At 35.7% G+C, this 24,766-nt stretch overlaps 1 protein-coding gene across 3 annotated transcripts in view; it reads left to right on the forward strand.

Annotated features, from left to right (window-relative positions):
- Positions 1 to 24,766, forward strand: part of FRMD3 (FERM domain containing 3) — a 329,113-nt gene that overhangs the window by 87,535 nt on the left and 216,812 nt on the right. For 2 of the 3 annotated variants that reach the window (XM_074196656.1, XM_074196661.1), the window contains exon 1: positions 23,438 to 24,453. The exons of the other annotated variant lie outside the window; for it this stretch is intronic. The gene's annotated coding sequence lies outside the window, so the exon portion shown is untranslated. Of the gene's footprint in view, positions 1 to 23,437; positions 24,454 to 24,766 lie in introns of those variants that run through there. 3 annotated transcript variants of the gene reach the window in all.

Raw genomic sequence — 24,766 nt, forward strand, 5'->3', positions numbered from 1 at the left:
GAGGTAAAATCTGGATGAGTGGAAAGAACATTAGAATAACAGGAACATTACCTATGTAAACTTGGCAGTGCCTCCATTTATTCATTTGTAAAATGATAGGGATAGATATAGGTTCTTTCCTTCCCTATAACCTGGGTTCCAGTCCTACTTTGTCACCAACTTATATGATTTTTATCAAAATAATTTACTCCTGTTTTAGAGTCTTAATTTGTAAAAGGGGTTGTGATAAAGGAGATAGCATGTATGAAAGAGCTTTGGATAGCATAAATCTTTAAGCATTATCTAAGGTCTTATTATGGACTTGGAATTCTTTTAAGCAGTAAAATGAGATAGTGAAAAGTGTATGGATTTGGAGTTAGAGGCTGTGAATTCAAATACTGGTCAGCAAAAACAACTTCTCTAGGCTTTATTTTTTTAATGTAAAAAGTGAGGAGATTTGAGTTAGATGATCTCTAAAGAACTTTTTTGCTCAATATAATCCCTATAAAACTATAAGGGTCATTCTTCCTCTAGCTGTCTCAACCTTTGACCAGTTTTGACTGTTCTATTAAGAGATCCTCTATTATGTAGGGTTGTGCTTTCTAAGGAGAAGAACAGAATTTACTTGGATATGGAGCTGAACTCATAGTTGCAGTTCTACTCCACTACTACTACTACTACTACTACTACTATTACCACTACTTCTATTACTGCTACTATTGCTACTGGCACTACTACAACTACTACAGCTACTACCACTACCACTATTACTACTACTACTACTGCTTCTTCTTCTTCTACTACTACTACTACTACTACTACTACTACTACTACTACTACTACTAACTTTACTACTACTACCACCCCTACTTCTTCCACCAACACTACCACTACTATTACTACTACTACTACTACTACTATTACTACTACTACTACTACTACTACTACTGTTGGACCCCAAATCAGATGTGAGAAATGGAGACCAATTGAATTTGAAATTGAATATATAGTTACCTGGGGTTTCTTAGGGGTAAACCCCAAATCTAATAGCCCTGAAAATAGAAAGAGCAAGGTTTTTTATAGTATTTTGAGGGGTGGGGCTATATCATGAGCAAGCAGGGTACAGAAGCAGAGATAGTGATTAGGTATTATTTCCTTGTCAGAATATTACACACATGTGACATAGTATAGATATGAGGCCAATAAAAGGGAGGGGTTCAGGGTCTGCCTTAGGTCTAACATATGTCCTGTGGTACAGGACAGTCACATACCAGGGAGACTTAGGTTGGGTGGAGTTTACTATCTCACAGCTCCAGCTGCACCTGGGTAGGGGGAGAGGCAGTTTTAGGAGGGAGCAGGAATATTGAAGAAACAGTAAAAGGATTAGGTTAATAAGAATATTAGGTGAGGCTCAGATAAAACTTATGGTATATATCTCATGACTCTCAGGGTCAACTGTTTGAGTCCTGTCAGGATGTTCCCAGACTTGGGGGCAGGAGCCAAATTGAGAAACTTCTTGGGGCCCAGAAGTGTCAAGGACCCTCATTACACAGGGGTACACAAGTATTAATATTGTATTTCACTACTACTGCTACCATCACTACTACTACTACTACTACTACTACTACTACTACTACTACTACTACTACTACTACTACTACTACCACTACTATAATACAACAACTACAAAAAGTACCATTTCCTTAGTGCTTTAAGGTTTATAAAGTGCTTTGAAATATCTCATTTTAGTCTCATTTTGACCTATCCAATTTTGTCTTGGGGATTGGGTTGATGAAATTATATTCCCATTTTGTAGATGAGGAAATTGAGGCTGAGAGGATATTAAAATTATTATATGAATAATAACTATATAAATTATAGGAATACATTATATGAATAATTATTATATTAACAATAAACTTATTATATGACTAATAAAATTATTGTATGAATAATAAAATTATTATGTGAATAAATATATGTACAATAATTATTTATGCATGAGTTTTATAATATTAATAATTACAATAATTGTTAAGTTCAGTTTCTTAGACAGTCACTGTAAGAGGCACTAAGGTCTTGAGTGACTCTTCCATTGTCACATAGACAGTGTCAGAGACAGGATGTGAACCCGTTTTGATTTCAAAGGTCATTCTTCATGTACTATGCCAAGCTGCTTCTCATAATATTATTTTTGATTATATTAAGAAACCGTTGTGACTTGGGTTTCCAGGGCTGAAGTGGGGAGTACCAGATTGGGTTTATCTGACAGTTTTCTGATTAGGAACTTGAGCCAAACAAAGAGTAACAAGTACTGAGATACTGTGCTGTTCCATTCCCCTTGGTGTATTTGGACCTTGGTCAAAAGGATTTCAGGGAGAAACAGTTCAGTTGCTTGATCAAACAAAGGGTGTTGTCCTATAAATTTCAAGAGTTTGTGTTCTAGTGTAAATACTAAGGTATCTTGTGGATAAAATACTGAATTTGGAGCTAGGAAAACTGATGTGAATCTTGCTTCGTATATTTAGTGTATATGATCCTTGGCAAGTCAGTTAGTCTCCATTGACTTCTGTAAAATGTGTATTTAACAGTACCTATCTCATAGAATTTTTGAGATCAATTGATATATGTGAAATGTTTTGTAAGCCTTAACACACTAAATAAATAACAGCCTTTATTACTTTTGTTTCTTTTTTCTTTTTTCTTTTTCTTTTTCTTTTTTGATTTTTGCAAGGCAATGAGGTTAAGTGATTTGCCCAAAAATCACACAGCTAGGTCTGAGGTCAGATTTGAACTTGGATCCTCCTGACTCCAGGACCAGTGCTCTATCCACTGTACCACCTAGCTGCCCCCATTACTCTTGTTTAGACCATTTGCTTTCCAGGTTGTAACAGCATACTATAGCGTCATAGGTAAAAACAGGATGAAAATAAATCTTTTTTTAATTAAAAAAAGAAATTAGACAAGCTTTTTGTTTGAGTTAATAAAAATGATTAAAGATTGTCATCTTTGAGGTTAGCATCTTTGGGAGAAGAATAGAAAAAAATTATACTTAACAATATACCTGGTGACTAAAATCTGATTTGTCATTCTCATTCTCTTAATACAGTTTGCTGGTTTTGAAGTCAGAGAATTCAAATTAAAAATTGTGGCAATATTTTCTTATTTTTTGGCACAAAACCCAGGGCCCAGATTTCATAATGTTAGGGTTGAAGCTTAGGTCTGTTGCTTATTCATATGTTTATTTAACCTCTCTAGATTTCAATTTCCCCACTTGTAAATGAAAGATTGGACTAGATGATCTATAAAGTCCCTTCCAGTTTTAAATCTATGATCCTAAAGTTTGTAATTTATCAAAAAGCACAAACTAAATAGTAACAGCCTCCTGCTTCCCAAGTTCTGTATACCTTCTTCCATACCATAAATCTTATTGACACCAGAGTTTATTCAACCAAGAAACAAATAAAATCAGTTCTCATGAATTATATAATTATAAAAGCTATTTTTGGGGAGGGGAGTACCAATAACAATGATTTGCAATCCTTACATAATGAAGTAATTATCTCCCCTGCCCTGTTTTTTTAAAGTTCTGCCTTAGCTTACACAGACTTTAAAATTGAATTTAGAGTTAGAAGAGATTTTAGAAATCTTCTAGTTCAACTATCTTTTACAGATTGCCATTACCATTTTACAAAATTATTTTATAAATAAGGTAACCTAGAGAAGACATTTGTCCAAAATCACTCCACTAGATAATAACAGGACTGGAATTTGGATTCTGGGTGTGAGATTCCATATTCAAAGCTCTTGTTCCTGCACCTTAGGTTCAACTTCCTCTTTTTAGAGTTCATTTTAGATAAAACTAAAGCCTTGAGAAGTTTTAACTTGCCTAAGATTATGAAGCTATTTAGATGTATTGTCAGGACAAGGACCCAGTCATCCTGATCACCACACAGTTTGTAAATTTTGGAAAGAAAATGAACTTCTCTGAGGCTCAATTTTTTCTTGGGCTCTAAGATTTGCAAAGTATTTGCCATGGGGTATTTCTCCATTCCACAATAATCCTGTGAAGTAGATACTGTTATTATCCTTGTTTTAGAAATAAGGAATGAAACTGAGGTCAAGACAGAATATATTTTATCTTTGGTTCATAGATTCTTGATTTAATTGAGATGGATACTCCTTCCACTAATGCAAATTTCAGCCCCTTCATCATTTAATAACTACTTTGCAAGAGTTGTTAGGCTAAAAAACTTATCATTCATTGGCCAATCTGTTTAATCTAATTAGCAAAGTGAATCCTAGGATGATATAGGCAATTGATTACTGACCTTGCACTTGAAAACCATCTCAGCTTGTTAGGACCTGCTAGATCTCTTATTTTGATGGCATAAGGCCTCAATAATCCTGAGTCATCCTCCATCATGAAGAGACAAATACTTTTAATAGAATGTGAAAATGAGTAAATTTACTCTTCTAAGGAATCTCCAAACTTTTCTGCCATCTTGGCCTCTTCAACAAATCTTTTAGCACAGAAAGAGAAAAATGGATTTTTCTGAAGTAGACTAGTGAGTGAAGGTCAAGCAGAAGTAAGATGATTAAAAAAAATCCTCCATAACTGACTCCGAGAATAATTATGCCCATGGCCCATTGGCTGCATAGCTGGAGTTCCTGCAGCTGTTTTTATGAACTCTCTTATTTTAATTAGTTCGTTTTATTCCTGTAAAGTTGCACATTTTTCATTAGTGGATATTTGGTTTTGCAGCAAAACCATGTCTACCTGCTCTGTTTCTTTGACATAAGTGTGGCTGATCAAAATAATATATATATATATATATATATATATATATATATCTGTATGTGTGTGTCTGTACATATGTATGTCTATCTATCTGTATGTCCATTCTATTGTAAAAAGAGACATGGATTCTACTCAGGATTTTGGCACTAACCTTTCTGAATCTCAGTTTTCTCACAAAGTGGAGTTGAGTTAGTTGATTTCTGAGTTATTTTCTTGTTCTTTATTTTTATAAAGTTTCAGTGGGGGATAGAACATCCCATATTAAATTATTTTATTTGGAGCAGAGTCAGTGTGATGTAGGATAAAGAGATTTGGTATCATAGATTCTTTGGTTCATAGATTCTTGATTTAATTGAGATGGATACTCCTTCCACTAATGAAAATTTCAACCCCTTTATCATTTAGTAAGAGTGTTCAAATCCTAGCACTATTATTCTTGAGTGACTTTGGGCAATTCTTAATTCTATGGCTTCAGTTTTTTATTTAAGAGATTTTGAATTAATAATTTCTAATGTTCCATTTTAGCTCCAATTTATTATAAAAATTATTATTATTTTATTATCCAATGATTTGTTATTCAAACTACATATGTGTATATGCACATATGTATTTGTAAATTACTATATACATAAATGTTATATATCATATTTCTATTAGTATAGAGATGATCTCTTATAAAGCCTTAACATAATTGTTAAATTATTCTTATTTGTTATTTGAAAGTGACCGTGAGGGACTCAGAGACTGTCTTAGAGGAAACACTCAGGAAGGACTTACGAAATATAGCAAGATTTAGGTAAGGGCTTGGGGATATGACTCTTACCTGCAAACCAGCCCATCCCATTTTCAGGAGGTTCCTCACCAAATGGACCTCAGGGTGATGAATTTTTTGGCCATGGTGACTACATCATAAAGACTCAGTAAAGGCATCATAGAACTGGAGATCAAAGGGATTCTGGAAACCATTTAAGTCTAATCCCCTTATTTTACAACTGAGGAAACTGAAACCAAGGGATATTAAATGATTTGACATAGCCAGAGACAGGATGATGAACCCAGGTCCTTGCATTCTAGAACCAACACATTTTTCTATTGTACTAAAGTACTTTTTATTAAAGTGAAAAGGGATTGTGGTTGTGGAAGAGAGAGAGAGAGAGAGAGAGAGAGAGAGAGAGAGAGAGAGCTTTCTGGACTCCTTAGATGATGTTGGAAGGAGACATCTTTTCCAATATCTCCAAGATCCTTTTTCATTTTACCATTTGAACCTCCAGCTCAAATTTTTGGAAGATACCCCACAAATCAGAGGGTATCACACACAATACATGATAACTATGACAGCTGCTACCATTAGAATACTTCATGGGATGTTTTGTCATGAAATTCTGGCCTAACTGCAAATCAGTATCCCTGCCAGAGCTTCAGTCTGCTTGGCAAGTGTCTAATCCACAGTGTAATTACACTTCTCTTCATAATGTCTCTCTAGACAATCAGCAAAGTAGATATTGGAGTAGACAACAAATAGATTTTTATTTTTAAAAATTTTATTGATCTCTCTCTCTCTCTCTCTCTCTCTCTCTCTCTCTCATATTGTCTTCATTTCTAAATAGATCTCTCTCTCTCTCTCTTCTTTCCTATCCAGAGAGTCATCCTCTGTTACAGATAATAAAAAAAACAGAAGAGGGAAAAACAAAAGCCATTAGCAAAACTAGTTCATATAATAATCATAGCCTTTGCAATATTCTGTACTCATAGATTTGGTACAACTCTATGCATCTCTATGCATCTGGTACATAGAGAGGTACATTTCCTCATTTCTTCATTAAGAGTATCTTCTTTGAAAGTGACCGTGAGGGACTCAGAGACTGTCTTAGAGTAAACACTCAGGAAGGACTTATGAAGTATAGCAAGATTTAGCAAGATTTCTTTCTTTCTTTCTTTCTTTCTTTCTTTCTTTCTTTCTTTCTTTCTTTCTTTCTTTCTTTCTTTCTTTCTTTCTTTCTTTCTTTCTTCCCTTCCTTCCTTCCTTCCTTCCTTCCTTCCTTCCTTCCTTCCTCCTTTCTTTCTTTCTTTCTTTCCTCTCTTTCTTTCTCTTTCTTTCTTTCTTTCTTTCTTTCTTTCTTTCTTTTCTTTCTTTTCTTTCTTTCCTTTCTTCCTTCCTTCCTTCCTTCCTTCCTTCCTTCCTTCCTTCCTTCCTTCCTTCCTTCCTTCCTTCCTTCCTTCCTTTCTTTCCTTTCTTTCTTTCTTTCTTTCTTTCTTTCTTTCTTTTCTTTCTTTCTTTGATTTTTGCAAGGCAATGGGGTTAAGGTCACACAGCTATGCAATAATTAAGTGTCTGAGGTCAGATTTGAACTCAGGTCCTCATAACTCCAGGGCTGGTGCTCTATCCACTGAGCCACCTAGCTGCCCCTGAGTGTTTTATTTTTAAAGGAAAAATGTTATTATATTTTCTTTGAGCATGGTGAGGATTTTTGTCCCTTGGTCTTAAAAAATTTCATATGAAAAGTTTCATTTAATTGATTTAATGGAGTGAAGAAATTTTTAAATTAAAAAGACAAGAACTTTTTTCCTTTTTGTGAACTTAACTGGAGTGGCTTGGGTTCTGATTAGCTTCACCTAATCCTTTATATCTCAGGACCCCTATGTAGGCCTGTTTCTGCTTGGGTATTCATCCATTGGTACATTTATGAACTGCTCACTTCTAATCTCCTATCTACTTGGGTTAGTCTCTATGAACTTGAGCCATTAGTGCCTCTCCCATTTGGAGAGCTGCTTCACTCTGGATTTTGTTATGTCTGAGGTTGATGGCTTTGACAGCTGAAAAATATGTTTCTGGAATGGTTTTCATCCTCCCCCCACCCAGACAGGCAGACTCTAAGTCAGACAGTTCCTTAATAATTTTATTTTTCCTGCCCAAGGACAGGTTGAGACAGAGCACAGTATGGCCTGGCTGATCAATACCCCACAGTTGCTTCGAGTGCTTGGAGAACTGGGCTCTGAAATATGCTCCTGATGTCACTGATGTCATCCCTATGAAGATTAGATGCATTGTTTAACGGTGCCACTTGGGAGCCTGAGCAGCTCAAAAGAGGATGAAAGCCAGGCAGTGATATGTTCCATCCATTTCTGCTGAGTGATGGTTTCAGAAAGAAAATATTGAAATTAGATGTTAAAATTGAGGGTGACAGTTAGGATCTCATTAACTTGCTGGTTGTCAAAATTTATCCAGAGGAAGGTAATGGTGATGTAGATAACTTTTGTGCATTAGAAGCTATAGCCGTATATATATGTATGTGTGTGTGTGCACATGAGTACACATATGGGAGTTTTCAAGTTTTGATACCTACCTTATATGTTAATGGGATATCCATAGAAATATAATTTTTGGTTGCTTTTGTTTTGTCAGACCATTTCACTTCTCTACCTAGCTGCCCCCTAACAATTAATCTAATTGAAATTTAACTGTCATGTCTTTTCCCAATCACACAAGCTAATGAGCTCTCAATAGACATTGATTAAGCATCTACACTATATAATGAATTGAAGATATAAATAAGGGGAAAAAGCTTCTGCCTTCAAGGAGCTTATAACATTATAATCATAATTATTATTATAATCTGATAGGAGAAAATAGTAATAAAAGGAAGCTGAAAAGGGAGGGGGGGGAGTAAAGAAGGTACCTGGTCCAAGGATATGATGATGATGAAATTTACTTTAAGGAGTACAAGTGGTGGGAAATGAAGACTTGACTGGTCTTCTGAGTCCTTCTTAATTTGGGACTTTGGGGCTTTCTAATCTGTGGGGCAGAGGGTACCAAAGATGTAATCTCTGGGATGATGGTTTTCTTGGTATTGTGCTTTTTCTGGAGGAGGATGCTAAAAGTAGAATGGAATTTAAGGAGGACAAGTAGTTGGAAATGAAGACTTGACTAGTCTTCTGAGTCCTTAATTTGAGACTTTGGGGTCCTCTTATCTGAGGGGCAGAGGGTACTAAAGATGTAATCTCTGGGATGATGACTTTTTTGGTATTGTGCTTTTTCTGGAGGAGGATACTGAAGGTAGAATGGAATTTAAGAAGTAAAGTGGTGGGAAATGAGACTTGACATTCATTTCTGAGTCCTTTTTATTTGGAAGCTTTGGGCTCCTCTAATCTGAGGGGCTCTGTGATTTTGACTCTCCATAATTTTTTTTATGGGGGAGGATGCTGATGGTAGAATGGAATTTAAGGAGTATCTGGTGGGAAATAAAGGAGAGAGTTTGGTGACATTTGAAAAGCTTGAACTTTCATTATGTACTCATTCTTCCAGATCAGTTATAAAAATATTAATAGTCAGTCAACAGATAACAAGCATTTAGGAAATATTTACTTTGTTCAGGCACTGTGATAAGTACTGGAAGTACAAATACAGATAATAATAAGGATAGTTTCTGCTTATATCCTAATGGGAGAAGCCATAAAAGGAAATTGCAGAAGAGAAAGGAGGAGTAAAGAGCAGGGTAGCATGGTGGAGAAGTTAGGACAAATGTGGCATACTGGAAAATGAAGAGATGTCTGGCTTTGGGGACCCTTCTTAAATGCAGGTTCTGGGAGGAGTGAGCTAATCAAAGGGTGGGGCCCCAAAGGTGGAGAGTTCTTCCAAATTGTGAATTCCAGGGATGAAGGGATCTTCCAGTATGAAGGATCTTCTTGGGGCATGGTAGAGAAATTAAAAAGAAGTCAGCCCTTTGGAAATTGGTTAAAGACAAGCAATTCCATCACCTATTCTGAGATCTTACTGTTCATAGTTCTCCATCTTTGGGATGTCCTTATTTCCTGCAAGCAACATTTGATTGTACAAGTGCATTGTAGTACATTTCCCCACATCCTTCCTTAAGTTCCTTGCAGTTTTAGAAAAAGATGTTCAACTTCCCTTGATTTTTATAGCATTTGTAAAATTGTCACTCTGCATAATGGCTTCACAAGAAACCAAGAATCAGATAAGGTTTTTATGGAAGGTGTTAACTGAGGGGTGTTGTAACTAATGAAAGCATTACTCCAACTACAGAATTCTTCTTCTTGAAGGATTCCTTCCATGCTGCTCACTTCACTCCTGGCTCATTTCATTCACTGCACCTCCCTACCAGCTGCCTTGCTCCTGGGAGCCTACTTTCTTCCTTCACATTGTTCTAGTTCTCTTTTATGTCATGTTCCCCTCCTAGGGTATGAGATCCACTAGAGTCGAGATCATCGTGTTTTCTTGTATTTATTGCATTATAGAATGTGTTATTCTATCATGTCCTATTCTTCATGCTCATAATATGCCAATGTGGTTTTCTTGGCAGAGCTGCTGGAGTGGTTTGCCATTTCCTTCTCCAGTAGATTAAGGCAAACGGGTTAAGTGACTTACTCAAAGTCATTAGGATTAATTTGAATTCAGGTCTTCCTGACACTAGAACCAATACACCTCCATCTGGCACATAGGTAAATGCTTAATAAATTTTCCTGTTGTCTGTCTTACTCTCTCTCTCTCTCTCTCTCTCTCTCTCTCTCTCTCTCTCTTTCTCTCTCTCCCCTTTCTCTTTTTATCTTTCCTTCACCAAGGTCCCAGGTTATACTTCTTTGATTTATCTGTTTGATGATATTTATTTGGGAAAATTTGAATAGCTTACATATCCATATCAATGAATGAAAAAATTAGAAAGAATGTACTATGTGTTAAACATTGTTCTGAATAAACTCTGGGAATACAGATATAAAAGTGAGATAGTCCCTGCCCTCAAGAACATATATTTTAATAGAGAGTCATGACCAGGAAAGGTAGTTTGGTTTGGGGAGTCAGAAGGATCATGAGTTGAACAATAAGACACCTGATCACTAACTTCAAGATTAAAAAAAGCATGAAATGAAGACATTTCTGAAAGCTGAGGATAGCATTGATCCACAATAATATTGGTTTGCTATTTCTCCATAGGCTCCTTTAGTTTATATCTGAGTGAATAAGTAAAACTTATCTGTATTAGATAAATTATTTTTCTTTGATACTCACATTATACCAATCATGGCCCCTAATGTTCTTTGCATGATACCAAGTTAGTAAAAGCAAGAGATATATAGCTGTAGCCTATGACTGTTTGTTATCTAATCTCCTTATCTCGAGGCAATAATTCTAGTTAATGAATTAAAAAACTCAATATTCTTTACTACATATAATGATTTGACCTAAAGCAAAGCTATTTATTTTAGAGAGCTTTTGTGCTAGTCCAAAGAAAACTCTCAAAGGTGGTCCAATCAAAGATTGAGGAACCAGAGGAATTACTTGGATTCTCCATTCTTAGCAGTGGTATGAATGGAGTGCATAATGAGTTCCTCAGTGAGTATAGTAGTTCTTAGTGTGGACAAAGCACACCCAGACCATTCACTGCATTTCAGGTGACAAAGTGGGGGGAAGAAAACTGCCAACTGAAATGTCCAGAGAAGGCAGATGTCCCCAGACTTAGTCTCTGGCTTAGTGTTCCTAGTTCTGTCTGTCTGTCTGTCTCTCTCTACCTCCTCTTGGTCACTTGTTCTCTTTCCTCTTTCTACTCACCATCTTCTTTCTTTCTCTCCCCCTTTCCATTCTCTTTCTTCTTCTAGGTCTCTGTTTCTCTATCTGTCTCTCTTTTCCTCTCATTTTTCCACCAGCAATGCCAGTATGATGAATGGATTTACAAACAGGAGTGAATGTTCACTGAATCATCATTCTTTTGTCAAGAAGACAAAAGTTTTGGAGGTTTGGATACTTTCAAGGTTTGGATAACTTGTAGGTTGCTTTGGCCAAAGCAAAGAATAATATTGCTGTAATTGCCTGAGAAATTCACTCAAAGTTTTGTTGTGGTGGTGGTGGTAATGAGATAGAGAAGGAATGGGAGTGACTACCACTTGATATGCCTTTAGTTACGTGGTTGATGTTTTCATTCAGTTTTCCTTTGATGATGAATTACGCTTGGATTTTGCTCATGAGAACTGTTGCTGATTCCCCGCATCATGTAGAGGCTATCAATGAATTATTCTTCCCTATAGAGTTTCATTCCTCCACATATGGGATTGACTTCTGTCACATATGAATCTTAGAAAAGCCTAGAAGCTATAAAGAGCTATAACTGAGTCATTAATCTGGTCTTCTTAATAGTAGTGTGAGATAGATATATTCAAAGAATTAGGAACTGAATCTGATTTTATTCATATAGGCAATTCTTCCTATGAATGTTGGTACCTTCCCTGAAAATGATAATCATAGGGAATTGTCCATGGAACTGAGAGGTTAAATGAATTGCCTAAAGTTATATAGTTCTATGCATCAAATCTAGAATGTCTACGCTATAATGCCTATCCTATACATACACACATACATACATGTATATATGTATATATATATATATATTTAGAGAGAGAGAGAGAGAGAGAGAGAGAGAGAGAGAGAGAGAGAGAGAGATATGCACATACACATATCCATCCATCCATTTTTCAGGAGACAAGCAAAACATCTGAGAACCACTTATTCAAGAAGTGCTATCTCTATTGCACTGTCCTAAGGACAAAGACCAAGTGAACAGGAACTCCTGACCTCAAGAAGCTTCCATTCTCAATGATACTTCAGTATGAGGACCTAGCTTGAAGGGAAATACTATTTCCCATACATGTAACTTTATAGGTATAGATTCTGGAAGAGTTTAATTTAAGAGATAGGTCGATGCTGTTGCATGCCTGCAGATATACACATAAACATGCATGCATGGGTAAATGTGTGTATATTTAGATGTGTGTATAAGATATCAATGTCAGCTATTATTATTTATAGATATTATAGATGTGGGTGGGTGTGTGAACATGTTGACTTATCCTTTCAACTCATTGACTCTAAGTCTTTGGTCATTTGCTTTGGAAATTTGACTGCCCTGATGCCTGGCTGTAAAAGTATAAATTCTCTGAGGATAACGTCCATGTCTGTATCTCCAGAATCTAGCATAGTGACTTGTACATTGGAAGTGCTTAATTAAATATTTGTGGAATGAATGAATAATTGCTTCTTTAATATCCTGCTATTAGTTTTTCTCCCTTTTGAGGGAATTCCTGGCCCATTCCATTGTTCTGTCTCTGCCCCTTGTCATTCATTGGCATTGTCAGTTCCTATTGGTTTCTATTACTACTCTTTGGTGGCTGTTTTCACAGTCTGGTAGATCCAATTTCAGGGGTCTTATTGCATCTCAGGTGGTGTTCCAGATGTGATCTTTTCCTTTTCTGAACTGTTCTACTTTATTTTAACTCTCCGATGGTTCTGGTTATTGTGTTTTGTATTATTGTTTTTTTGTGGATTTTATTTATTTCCATTTCTTTTTATCTTATTTCCTGGATTATAAACAGTAAGGATAGGGACTGTATCCAAATTGTCATATCCTCTAGATCACCTAGCATGCTGTCTTCTTGGTGTAAAGGGTTTAGCAAATATTTCAGTTGTATTGAAATGAAATTGAACCTTTCCGTTGATGACTATTTGACTTTTGGGATCAGAGAGCACAACCACAGCGATGGCAATACTGGTATTACTTACGTCAAGAGCAATTTAGATGTGGTGTGATAGAAAATAGGAAAAGGCTCTCTAATGAAGTGCCTAGATATGCTTTGGGATAGGGGGTGGGGGTGATGTTCCTCACCTTTCTGGCTTATTCTCTCTCAGAGAACAATCTGGAAAACTGAAGACCTGACAGCTCCCAGTGTGAAATCAATTCCCTTATAAGTATATAATCCACAAAGTCCAAAGAATAAATGAGTTTATTTTACAGGTCAAACAAAACAAAAGCTTCTTACCAAAAGCTGACCACTAAGTTATGATTTATTTTGTTTACAACAATGCATACAGAATAACTTACCAAGGCATGAAAGGAATGCCTGCATTCATAAGAGGAGATAAATGTAGATTTCAGACAAAAGGAAAAAATTGGAGGAAATGAAATGAAATGAAATATATTTTGTATTAGAGAAAGTGGATGAAATACATTTTGATCTGGTTGGATGTTTTGGGGATCCAGTTAGGAGAGAATCTAATTTACATAGAGATTTCTTCTTTGGTCAAATACATGAGACTGAGACAAAGCAAGGATTCCTTTTCAGAACTAGGATGCAATTTTGAGATTAAGAATTCCATAATTGGTAATAATTTTCTGAGAAATCATAAAGGAAGTAAGGAAACAAGCAAATACTATATTGGGTTTTTTTTTTAGGTTTTTTTTGCAAGGCAAACGGGGTTAAGTGGCTTGCCCAAGGCCACACAGCTAGGTAATTATTAAGAGACCGGATTTGAACCCAGGTACTCCTGACTCCAGGGCCGGTGCTTTGTCCACTACCCCACCTAGCTGCCCTGCAAATACTATATTGTGCTAAACTTTTTACAAATATTATCTTATTTGATTCTTACATCAAGCCCAGGAACTGAGAAGTTGAAGAGGAAGAATATTGTAGATAGAGGTTTGGATTTGAAATCATAAAACTGTGAACCACATTTACTGCCTGTGTGACTATGGGCAAATGGGTTTAAATTTCAGGAGACTCAGTTTCCTCATCTGCAAAATGAGGAGATAGATTCCAAGATCCCTTCCAGCTTCAAATCTTTGCTTCTATTACCCTAAGAAAGAAGTGAAAAATAAAGAGAGTTTGATAAGAAAAATGAGGAACAGTGAGAAAGACTTTGTCTCTAGAATCCTTTAGTTTATATGTAATATAAAATCTCTGTAAGGGGATGATACCACCGCTCCTGAAGTGATAGTGTCTTTTGTTGTTGTTTTTTTCCGACAACATGAAATATGTCAAGGTATTTTGCTTTTCATATGAATTGGAAAGCAGAACAAAATGTATTTCCCTTTCTGGGATAGTGTTTGGTGCCCATATAGTCAGTCTTGGAAATGAAGGACAATTGATACAATATGAGCATGTTCCTGTTTTTTGGGGAAAACAGCTGCATTTCATGACCAATGGTATTAACTACTCCTTAATAAAGACTCCCTTTTCATCTTGATTAGGAAACAGGATGTTTTCCGATATGCAGTGGCTGTTCTAAGCACTGAAAATACTTAGACATTTTTTTTTCCAGGGCTGTTGACCCTAATTCTTGCATTATGTATATCCCTGCTGGGGTCCAAGACTACAAAGGTTTTAAGCTGCTGAAACAGTTTTGTGTGTTTATCCTGCCCAGCTTGACAGCTTCAAATTTCCTTTTAAAGTCTGTAATTCATAAAAGCTTGGATTAGACTCAGAAAAATAGACTTAATTTTTTTTCTCCTTTTAATCCAAATCATTGATAAAACCAGGGGTCCTTTCTTGCAAACATTATTGCTACTGTGAAGATGGGGGCATTAGAGTGTGTAGAAGGAAACCTGCCATTGGTGGCCAGGGTTAGAACTGGAAATGCATTTTTCTCAATTGAAGCAGCTTTATGAATAACATCTAGGTGCCTCTGGTAGTCTGACTAGACAGTCCCTCTTCTCTTATAGGGAAGGGAAACTGGGAGCAGCAACACCAACAGCTAGCATTTTTATTATGCTTTAAATTAAGGTTTGCAAAAATATTTTTGCATCTATTACCTTATTTGATCTTCACAATAACCTTATGATGTAGGTAAATGCTCTTCTATTTTACAGATGTGTTGACTGAGGCTTCAAGTGAGTGACTAGTTTATAGTGACATAGCTAGTGAATGGTAAATGTCAATTTGAGACTGGGACCCCTTAATTCTAGTGCTTGTTCTTTGTTAATTAGCTCTAATTTATCCAGAATTTAGTTTACTTGTACATCTTGGCATGTTATTCCCCCCATTAGACTGAGAGTTCCTTGTGAGCAAGGAATGTCTTTTACTCTTCTTTGCTTAGCACAGTGTCTTCCATAGATTAGATACATAATAAATGTTCATTATCTGATTGACTTCAAGTCTAGGGATCTTTTTTCTGCTTTATGGTGCCTCTTAGAAAACATCAATCATTCAATGGATGAAGCCGTGAGAACGGAATCCCTTCAAACCATTCCATTCTCATGGAAACTCTACTGGTCCCTATGCACATCCTTATTTAGCACATCCTTAGATTATAATTGGTTTATCAAAAGGTGTCTGGGGTCTGATGGTATTTTTGAAAAAAAATTCATTTCTCTTTCTTACTTACATTTTGATTATTACTAGTGATGCTTCCAACTTCTGAATAGGTACAGAATTGCTGTTTTGTCTTTCAATGTTCATAATAGGTAGTTAAGCTGATTGACACATATATCCTTGTATCTTGTCTGTGTGCATGTGTGCATGTATGCATATATATGTGTGTGCATATGTGTGTGTGTGTGTGTGTGTGTGTTGTGATTTTTGGTATGTTGTTACTGCTCAGCCATGACCTCATGGACCAGTAAACCCAGTAGAGATAAAGTCCCAATGGCTATATTTTTCTATTTTAAGCTTATTAGGCTGACTGCATTGACATTTTGGGGACACTCTGCAGGTTAAAAAAATAGGCACCTGTGAACTGGCCTGTGAACCTAACCACCATTTGTAGCATTTTTTAAAATGGGAAATAGATTCCAAGTTTTAAGCAAATAGTGTGTAAGTGAACATTTTTTCCCTGTAAATAAAGAATACAGAAGGAGAAGATTCCCAGGCTTTTTACCAAGTTAGTCAAGTTCATTGCCAATGAAGATGATCAGCTACTTTTGTTTCTCTTCTTGTGTGGGAGGAAGGGAGTTGGTCATTTGGCAGCAGAAATGGGACCAAGTGATATTATATTACTCCTCTCCCCTACTTGGCCTTTAACTCTGTTAAAAGTTAAGCAGATTTGTCTTTTTACTGTGTTTGTATTTGTGTGTGTGTGTGTGTGTGTGTGTGTGTGTGTGTGTATGTGTGTGTACTGATTTTTGTTGTTTAGCTGTTTTTCAGTTATGTCCAACTCAGTTTTGATCTCATTTAGGATTTCACCACAAAGATACTAGAATGGTTTGCCATCTCCTTCTCCAGCTCATTTTACAGATAAGGAAACTGAGGCAAATAACGTTAAGTGACTTGCCTAGGGTCACATAGCTTCCTTATTCCAGGTCCAGCACTCTCTGTCACCTAGCTGCCCTGAAACACAGTAGGTCCTTAATAAATGTTTGCTCCCACAAATGCATTGATAGTACAGTATATTTAATCATTTATGAGGAAGGAAGAAGCTTGGAGACTATAGAGGATAATGTTTATGAAATTTATGTCAATGACTAAGGTACATTTTTGTCATCACCTCTAACAATCATGCCATTACTTAGAAGCAGAAGCTATTATGTAGGAATGTGTTTTTCAGAAATTTTAAATTAAATATACAGTATAGGGGAGGGCATTTATGTTATAAAAAATATTTGAATTTCTGAGTGACACGACTTGTTTTTGTAAAATAGACTTTCTTTTTTTAGAAAATGTAAGAAGATATTTCCTTGATTCAGAGCTTTACTTAGTATACCTAGAAGTAATTGGCCAGAAATTTTTAGTTTCAGATTGTCAGATTCAGCCTCCTCTAAGAATGTGCTTATAACACAAAGCAGACCTTGTGTAGGAGGCAGAGCTCTGTGGCTCCAGAATATATATCAGAAGAGACATTTATGGATGCACTACCTCCTGGAACTGGTGAGATTTAGTTCATAAGATTTAGGGTTTGACTTCCTTTTCCTATACTTCTTTCTCTTTTCATCTTTCCTCTTTCCATAGCTTCCCTTCATTTTTCTCCAACTCTGTTCATATGATTTAGTGTTTGGTTCCCTCTTCCTCTACTTTTCTCTCTACTTTTCTTTTCCAAGGTTTCTCTCCATTCCTTCTCGAAAATCTCTTTCCATCTCTGTTCTCTTTCTTCTTAAATTATAAGGTTGACATATTTAGCTTTGGTCTCATGCTCTGGGTCAAAAATAAATAAGACTACTTGTTTTGGAGGAGTCTATACATAGACAGACATGCATGTGTCTTGGATATCAAGGAAAAGATACACACACAAACATATATATGTGTATGCACTCATACATGTATTTCTCATTTTTTTATTTTTGAAAAGCTTTGCAGTCAAGGTGACTGATTAAGAGAGTTTGAAAGGAGCTAGATTTCTCATATTACCACTGAAAAATAACAAATAGAAACACACTTGAAAAATCATGTCAGAAGATAAAAATAAGCCAAAATAGAAAATGAACAAAACAAAAGAGAAAACTGAGACAATCAAAATAAACTACTATGAGGGTAATTGAGTCAGCTGAAGTCCTAGGAGCAGCATAGATGGGATGAAGAAGTCATGCAAGATATTATGAGGGAACCTCCTCAAATGGATGCCGAAGGATTTTCTCTTTTAAGACATTTAAGATTGAATGAATGCCAGGAAGATCATTGTCAATAAATATTTATTAAGTATTTATTATGTACCTCCATACACAGAGAGGCAAAAGATAGTCCCTGTCCTCAGTATGACCTTAGACAAATCACTTAAATTCCCTTTAATTTTCTTCTGTAAAATAGGAGAACTTGGACTAGAAGACCCTCAAGTCTCTTTCAGTTCTAGAACTGTGAACTTATGAGATTAGATTTGGACTTCAGAGGTCATCACATCCAGCCTCCTCATTTTATAATTGGGGAGACTGAGATTGAAAATCACAAGATCAAAAAAGATTTTGAAGATGGAAAAATAAAACTTTGGGAAAGACATACTTGAATTAAAATTTATTTTTTAAAAAAGGAAATCATGCAGAAAATGACTAATGGAGACTAAGTTCCATTAAAGCACCCAAGAGATTTACCATGATAGAAGATGGAATTGAACACAGTATAGAACAGCTAACAAATTTGGACTCAAAAATAATAAAGTTATTCAAAAATTATGTTCATGAAAAATTCTTTTGGAGTAGGTAGGTGAAGTCAATTGAATATTCTTATTTCAGATAGGTTCTTGTGTCTTAAAGTACAGAGGACAATCACCATTATGGTAACCTTGACTAGGAAAGGGGGATGTCCATGGTAGGTGAGAGTGATGAAAAAGAGGGAATTGGCACAGATTTTTGGAATCAAATAGAGCTTTCATGGGTATAATGGATTTTTGAAAGCTATATGCCTATCTCATAAATCAGTTCTTTCTAATTCATGATTATTTTCATCAATAAATGAATTTGAGGGGTGGCTAGGTGGCGTAGTGGATAAAGCACCGGCCTTGGAGTCAGGAGTACCTGAGTTCAAATCCGGCCTCGGACACTTAATAATTACCTAGCTGTGTGGCCTTGGGCAAGCCACTTAACCCCATTTGCCTTGCAAAAAAAAAAACCCTAAAAAAAATGAATTTGAAAAGCCCTAGATGAACAAAACACCAAATCTCATTACAAAAAATGAAATTGATTTTTTGGGAATTATTTTTTCTTATTCTGAACTTGACAATCATGCAGACATAACATTTAACAAATAGAAAAAGAAAATGAAATTGTAGAGTTTTTTCTTTCAAAAGTATATCATATATTTAACATTCATTTCAAAGTCATCCTCCTTGAAACAATTATGTCTTAACAAGAAACAATTTGTTAACAATCATCAACATGGAAGTAATTTCTTTTTAATTTAAAATTTTAAAGTTAGCAAGCATTTTTTCTCCTCTTCAATCTCTCCTATCCCATTGGAAAAAAATATAAAATGCTTATAGCAAATATGCATAGTAAAGAATAGAAAATCCCTGCATTTGTCCATGTTCAATAATGTATGGGTCATTCTATCTCTTGAGTCTCTAACCTCCTTATCAGTAGGCGAATTTTGATCAGAATTATCAAGTCTTTCAAAGTTTAAAAAAAAGTGTTATGGTTATATAAATTTTTCTCCTACTTTTTCTCACTCCATGATACATTGCTTTATAGATGTCTAACCAGTATTTTCTGAAACTATGTATTTTATCGTTTTTTTATTTAGGAATAATATTTCATCATATACTGTATTTTATTTAATTTGCTGTATAAAATAAAATAAAATATTTTCCATATGTTATACATGAAATATTTATTTTACTCATCCATTTCCCAGTTGATGGACATCCCTTTAGTTTCCAGTTCTTTTTCACTGCAAAAAGAGCTTCTATAAATTTTTGTATTCTCTTTGTGGTATAAGACTTGTAGTAACATTGATTGACCAAAGACTGTATGTGGTTCAGTAATTTTGGGGAAATAAATTCCAAATTGTTTTCCAGAATAGCTGGAGAATTAAATAACAGCTGTAGCAACAATTCATTAATGTCTTTTTTTTTTACCTTTCCTCTCCTCCTCTCCCCACCTTCCAACAAATACTCTAGTATTTATCATTTTCGTTTTTGGGGTGGAACTTCAAATTTACATTTGCATTTCTCTGATAATTAGTAATTATTAGTAATCTGGATAATTTTTAATATGGTTGCTTATAGTTTGAATTTCTTCCTTTAGAAAAATACCTATTTATATTCTTTAACTTCTTTGTTGGAGTATGGCTTTTATTTTTATAAATTTAAATCCATTCATCCATTCATTACATATGGTGGACATGAGACTTTTATCAGAGAATTTGCTGCAAAAAACTTCCCACTCCCCCCAATTAAACATGGGAGTATTTTCAGAAACAATTTTCAGCATGCAGTCAGATCATCAACTAATTAGTTCAGAGGTCAAAATCAATATCAAATTAAATGATCTCTAAGGAATCTTCTATCTCTAAGTTCCTTGGACCTAGAAGAAAGGATATATAAAGCAATTACAACATCTCTGTATGTTCTATTTTAAGTAAGATCTCAACTCTGAAAAATGCCAGACTGACAGGATATAGGATTTACCCCCATTTTTTTGGGCAAGGCCATGGGGTAAGTGACTTGCCCAAGGTCACACAACTAGGTAATATATTTGAGGCTGGATTTGAACTCAGTTCCTCCTGACTCCAGGACCAGTGTTCTGTTCATTGCACCACCTAACTGCCCCTTTTACCCATTTTTAAAAGTTAAATGGAACAAAATAGTCTTGAAAACAGGGAGGTCAAAAGGGCTTAGAAATCACATCACTTAGCAATCCCTTTATCATAGTGATACCATAGAGCTATAAGACTGCATCATGTTTATTTTGAGTCCAGCTAAGCAAGATAAAAGCATTCACAGATGAAACCAGAAAGCAAAGAACAAATAAGCATACAGTGAAACAAATTTAATTTTGTTTATACAGTGAGTTAGTCTCATTCTCCTCTGTAAACTGCTACATTTAAAATGCACCACTTTAGTGTTTAATATACCATGTATGGAAACTGAAATGGAATTTTAGAGGCCTTGGTCTTGAAGAATTGTTAGACCTGCCATAACAAATAGGAAAAGTCTATACTGAATGAAGTGTTACCTGAATGAAGTCAAAGGCACCTAGGTGTCAATTTTCAAGGTATCTCAGTTCTCTTCATAAGTTACTAAGTTACTAAATAACTTGTATGGAAGACATTATATGAGGTGGTGGGGATACAAAACCAAAAACTAAACAGTTCTTGTACTGACTTGGGGTGGAGAAGAGGGGTTGCCTGAGGGTAAGAACCCAATGGACCAGAGGAGCAGATACCTATTATACCAGCAGAAGTTCAGATGTAGAGGTAAACAAGCCCTATGAAGATGCTTTGAATATGATTTTTTCCCTGTCTTCAGCTGCCTTCATTTTAAATCTTCTCATAACCAAGGGATCAAGAGAAAACTTCTAGAATCCTCTAATACATGACATATCTCATTTGATTCTATCAAGCTTCTAAGGTATTCATTTCTGGGTCCAGTCATCATTCATCTGGAGAGTCTATTTATAATAGAGAGATATCATATAGAAGGCAACAGATATTCTTTATCCACTTTCACCCCATATAGATAGCTAAATTTATATATATCAATGTTTTTGTATTTGAGTGACCATAGATCACCATAAGTAATAAAGGCCTAGTGTGTTCCTTGAAACTTAAAAGAATCAGTGTAATTTCATTAACAAATAGGAGTTTCTGAAGAACCTCTCCATTAACAGGGAATCACTTTTCTATTGGATTTTGATCAGAATAAAGACTATGTTTCTCTATGTCTTTGAAGTCTTACTAGAACCTGATAATCAAAAAATTTCTAAGCAAAGTTAGCTCCCTGGTAGCATCTGCTACATAATCTAATATCACCTTAACATATGTGTGAGAGAAATACTTTTGGAGGATAGCAGTATTCAAGTCAAATACTCTCTTGTAAATCAACAAAGAAATATTATAGAATTTACATTGTCTGTGCCTCTCAATTACATGTCTCTGAAGATATGACCCATTGTAGAAAGTTGTTATTGTTGTTCTTTTTCTTTCCCTTCCTCCCTTCCTCCCTTCCTCCCTTCCTCCCTCCCTCCCTTTCTCCCTCCCTTCCTCCCTCCCTCCCTTCCTTCCTTCCTTCCTTCCTTCCTTCCTTCCTTCCTTCCTTCCTTCCTTCCTTCCTTCCTTCCTTCCTTCCTTCCTTCCCCTCTTCTTCTCCCTCCTTTCTTTTTTGCTATTATTAGGAAGGGGAAATTGATTTGGAATGTATTTAGAAATGATATAAATCTCTCCAAGATTTTAACATTCTCCTTCCTTCAAAAGCTCATCTTTACTCATATTTTCCCAGGGATGGCTGGGAAGAAGCAACACAATTGCAAGTTATCCAAAGAATGTTGGAAAGAAACACTGAATATGAACAGACTGTAGCATTTTATTAATGTTGGTTTGTAGATAGTGGTATAAAAGATAAAATTGAAAGTATTTATGACTGTCTAGAAAAGAAGATGAGATGGTCATGTACCTCAAGAAAAGGATCATAGTATCATTGATTTGTAGCTCGGAGAGACTTTAAAGACCATTTAGTCTAATCCCTCATTTTACAGATGAGGAAAGTAAGACCTAGGGAGGGCATATCTTTTTTTTTTTTTTTTTGTAAGGCAAACAGGGTTAAGTGGCTTGCTCAAGGCCACACAGCTAGGTAATTATTAAGTGTCTGAGACTGGATTTGAATCCAGGTCCTCCTGACTCCAGGGCCGGTGCTTTATCCATTATGCCACCTAGCTGCCCCCAGGAGGGCATAATCTTATCAAAGGTCACCTAGGCAATAAAAATCAGAGACAGGATTTGACCCCTGGACCTCTGACTCCAGAACCTCTGACAATCTAAGTGTTGTACAGTTATCCATTGAATATTAAAAGATTTACTGAAAGGATCCCAAGTGCTTTGGGTGGATCTTTTATGGAACATTTAGGGAGAGGTGGACATAAATCCTCCACAGATGATGGGTTACGAATGAGTCACAAGCCATTCTAATGGAGAAAGTATCTATATGAGTGAGAATACAGAATTAATGAGATGTGGGAGTATGTTTATTTTCAAGTCTACTGTGCCCAAATGATTAGGTTCAGGTCTACATGGAGTAGAACATACGTCAATATAAATACAATTATGTGAAGAGGTGGATGTGGTGAAAGACTGAAATACTTGCAGGGCAAAGATGTTAATGAAGGAACTACTGAAAAGTAGGAATCTGGTAGTAATTTCATAATTTTCTGATCGGTATATACCTGGGCACAAGCTTATTGCAAAAGTATAGAATCTTCAGAAAGTACATGATATCAGTATAGTTCTGTTTGTCCTATATCTTCTTAGGTTCACAGTTTGGTGCTGTTTATTTTTAGAACTAATGTTCTAGGCAAGCTATCAAGTAGAGTGTGCTTTCCTTGGCAGAATCTCATTTCTGGTCTTCACTTCCATGCAGGTCAGTAAATCTGGAGATAGTGAGTCAAAATTTAGTGATTTTGAGAATTTTATTATTTGTTAATCTTTGATTTGTACCTGCCATGAGAATTTCTCTGAACTAACCAGGGTGAGATGGGAGATACAGTTAAAATACAATGGAGTTGCTGTATGCAATCTTTTAAATATAATTTGCCAAGATTATAGCAACTCCTTTGCTCTTAAACTGTTTCTCCCTCCCTACCCTATCCTAATCTTACAACGAATTAGGTAACTAAGTAGACATTTTGGAGTCAGCAAGATCTGGGTTTAAATCCTACCTTAGACAGATAAGCTGTTTGACTCAATTTTCTTGGCCTCAGTTTCCTCATTTGTAAAATGAATTGTTGACTTCAATGACCCAGAGGTACTTTCAGCTCCAAATCTGTAATCTATAATCTACAATTAAACCACAATTCTAGTTATTTAGGCCAGGAGGAATGGTACTATGTGACTTAGAGTTGGTACTGATGTGGATGCTTTTAGTGAGGTTTCCCTGTCCATGGGGGTTGATAGAAGGCATAGACTTATGCAGGTACTTAACATGAAACATGCTTCTCTAGTAAGGAGTGAAGAGAAGGAGAGTTAAAAATTCATTGTGGTGGGGCAAGTGCATGGAAAAGAATTTTAGAGTATTTTTTCAATATAATTATATAATTGCTTCTGGAATGTAAAAGACTGTGATCAGTTCATGGCCTCTTTTTAGTATGAGGGTTGTGGGACTAGAGAGGAAATGAAGGACTGGATGATTTTGGTGAGATGGGAGGCCAAGGGAGGAGAACAGGATTCAATGCATTGACTCTACTATTGACTTTACTTTGCTTTCAGCTGGACAAGGACAAGTAAAATCTGTACATTAAAATATCTTTGACATGTGTGGCAATGAGCAGGTAATGTGATATATAGTAGAAAATGCAGGTTCTGCAGTTAGAGGACTTGGGCGTAAATTTTGACTTTGCTCCTTATTGTGTGATTTTTGAGCCAATTACCTAATCTATCTGGGACTCAGTTTCCTTATCAGTTAAATGCAGATAGATGCTTGATTATATGATCTCTAGGGTCCCTTCTCACTCTAAATGAATGAATATATGCAACTCTACCACATAATTAAGATAAATAAAAAAGAAATACTTTGTAAAATATGACATTTATGTTACATTATAGATTTTACACACATCACATTGCAGCCACTAGATTGTTTGA

Source organism: Macrotis lagotis, chromosome 8 (assembly GCF_037893015.1).
Source record: "Macrotis lagotis isolate mMagLag1 chromosome 8, bilby.v1.9.chrom.fasta, whole genome shotgun sequence".
Classification (NCBI taxonomy): Eukaryota; Metazoa; Chordata; class Mammalia; order Peramelemorphia; family Peramelidae; genus Macrotis; species Macrotis lagotis.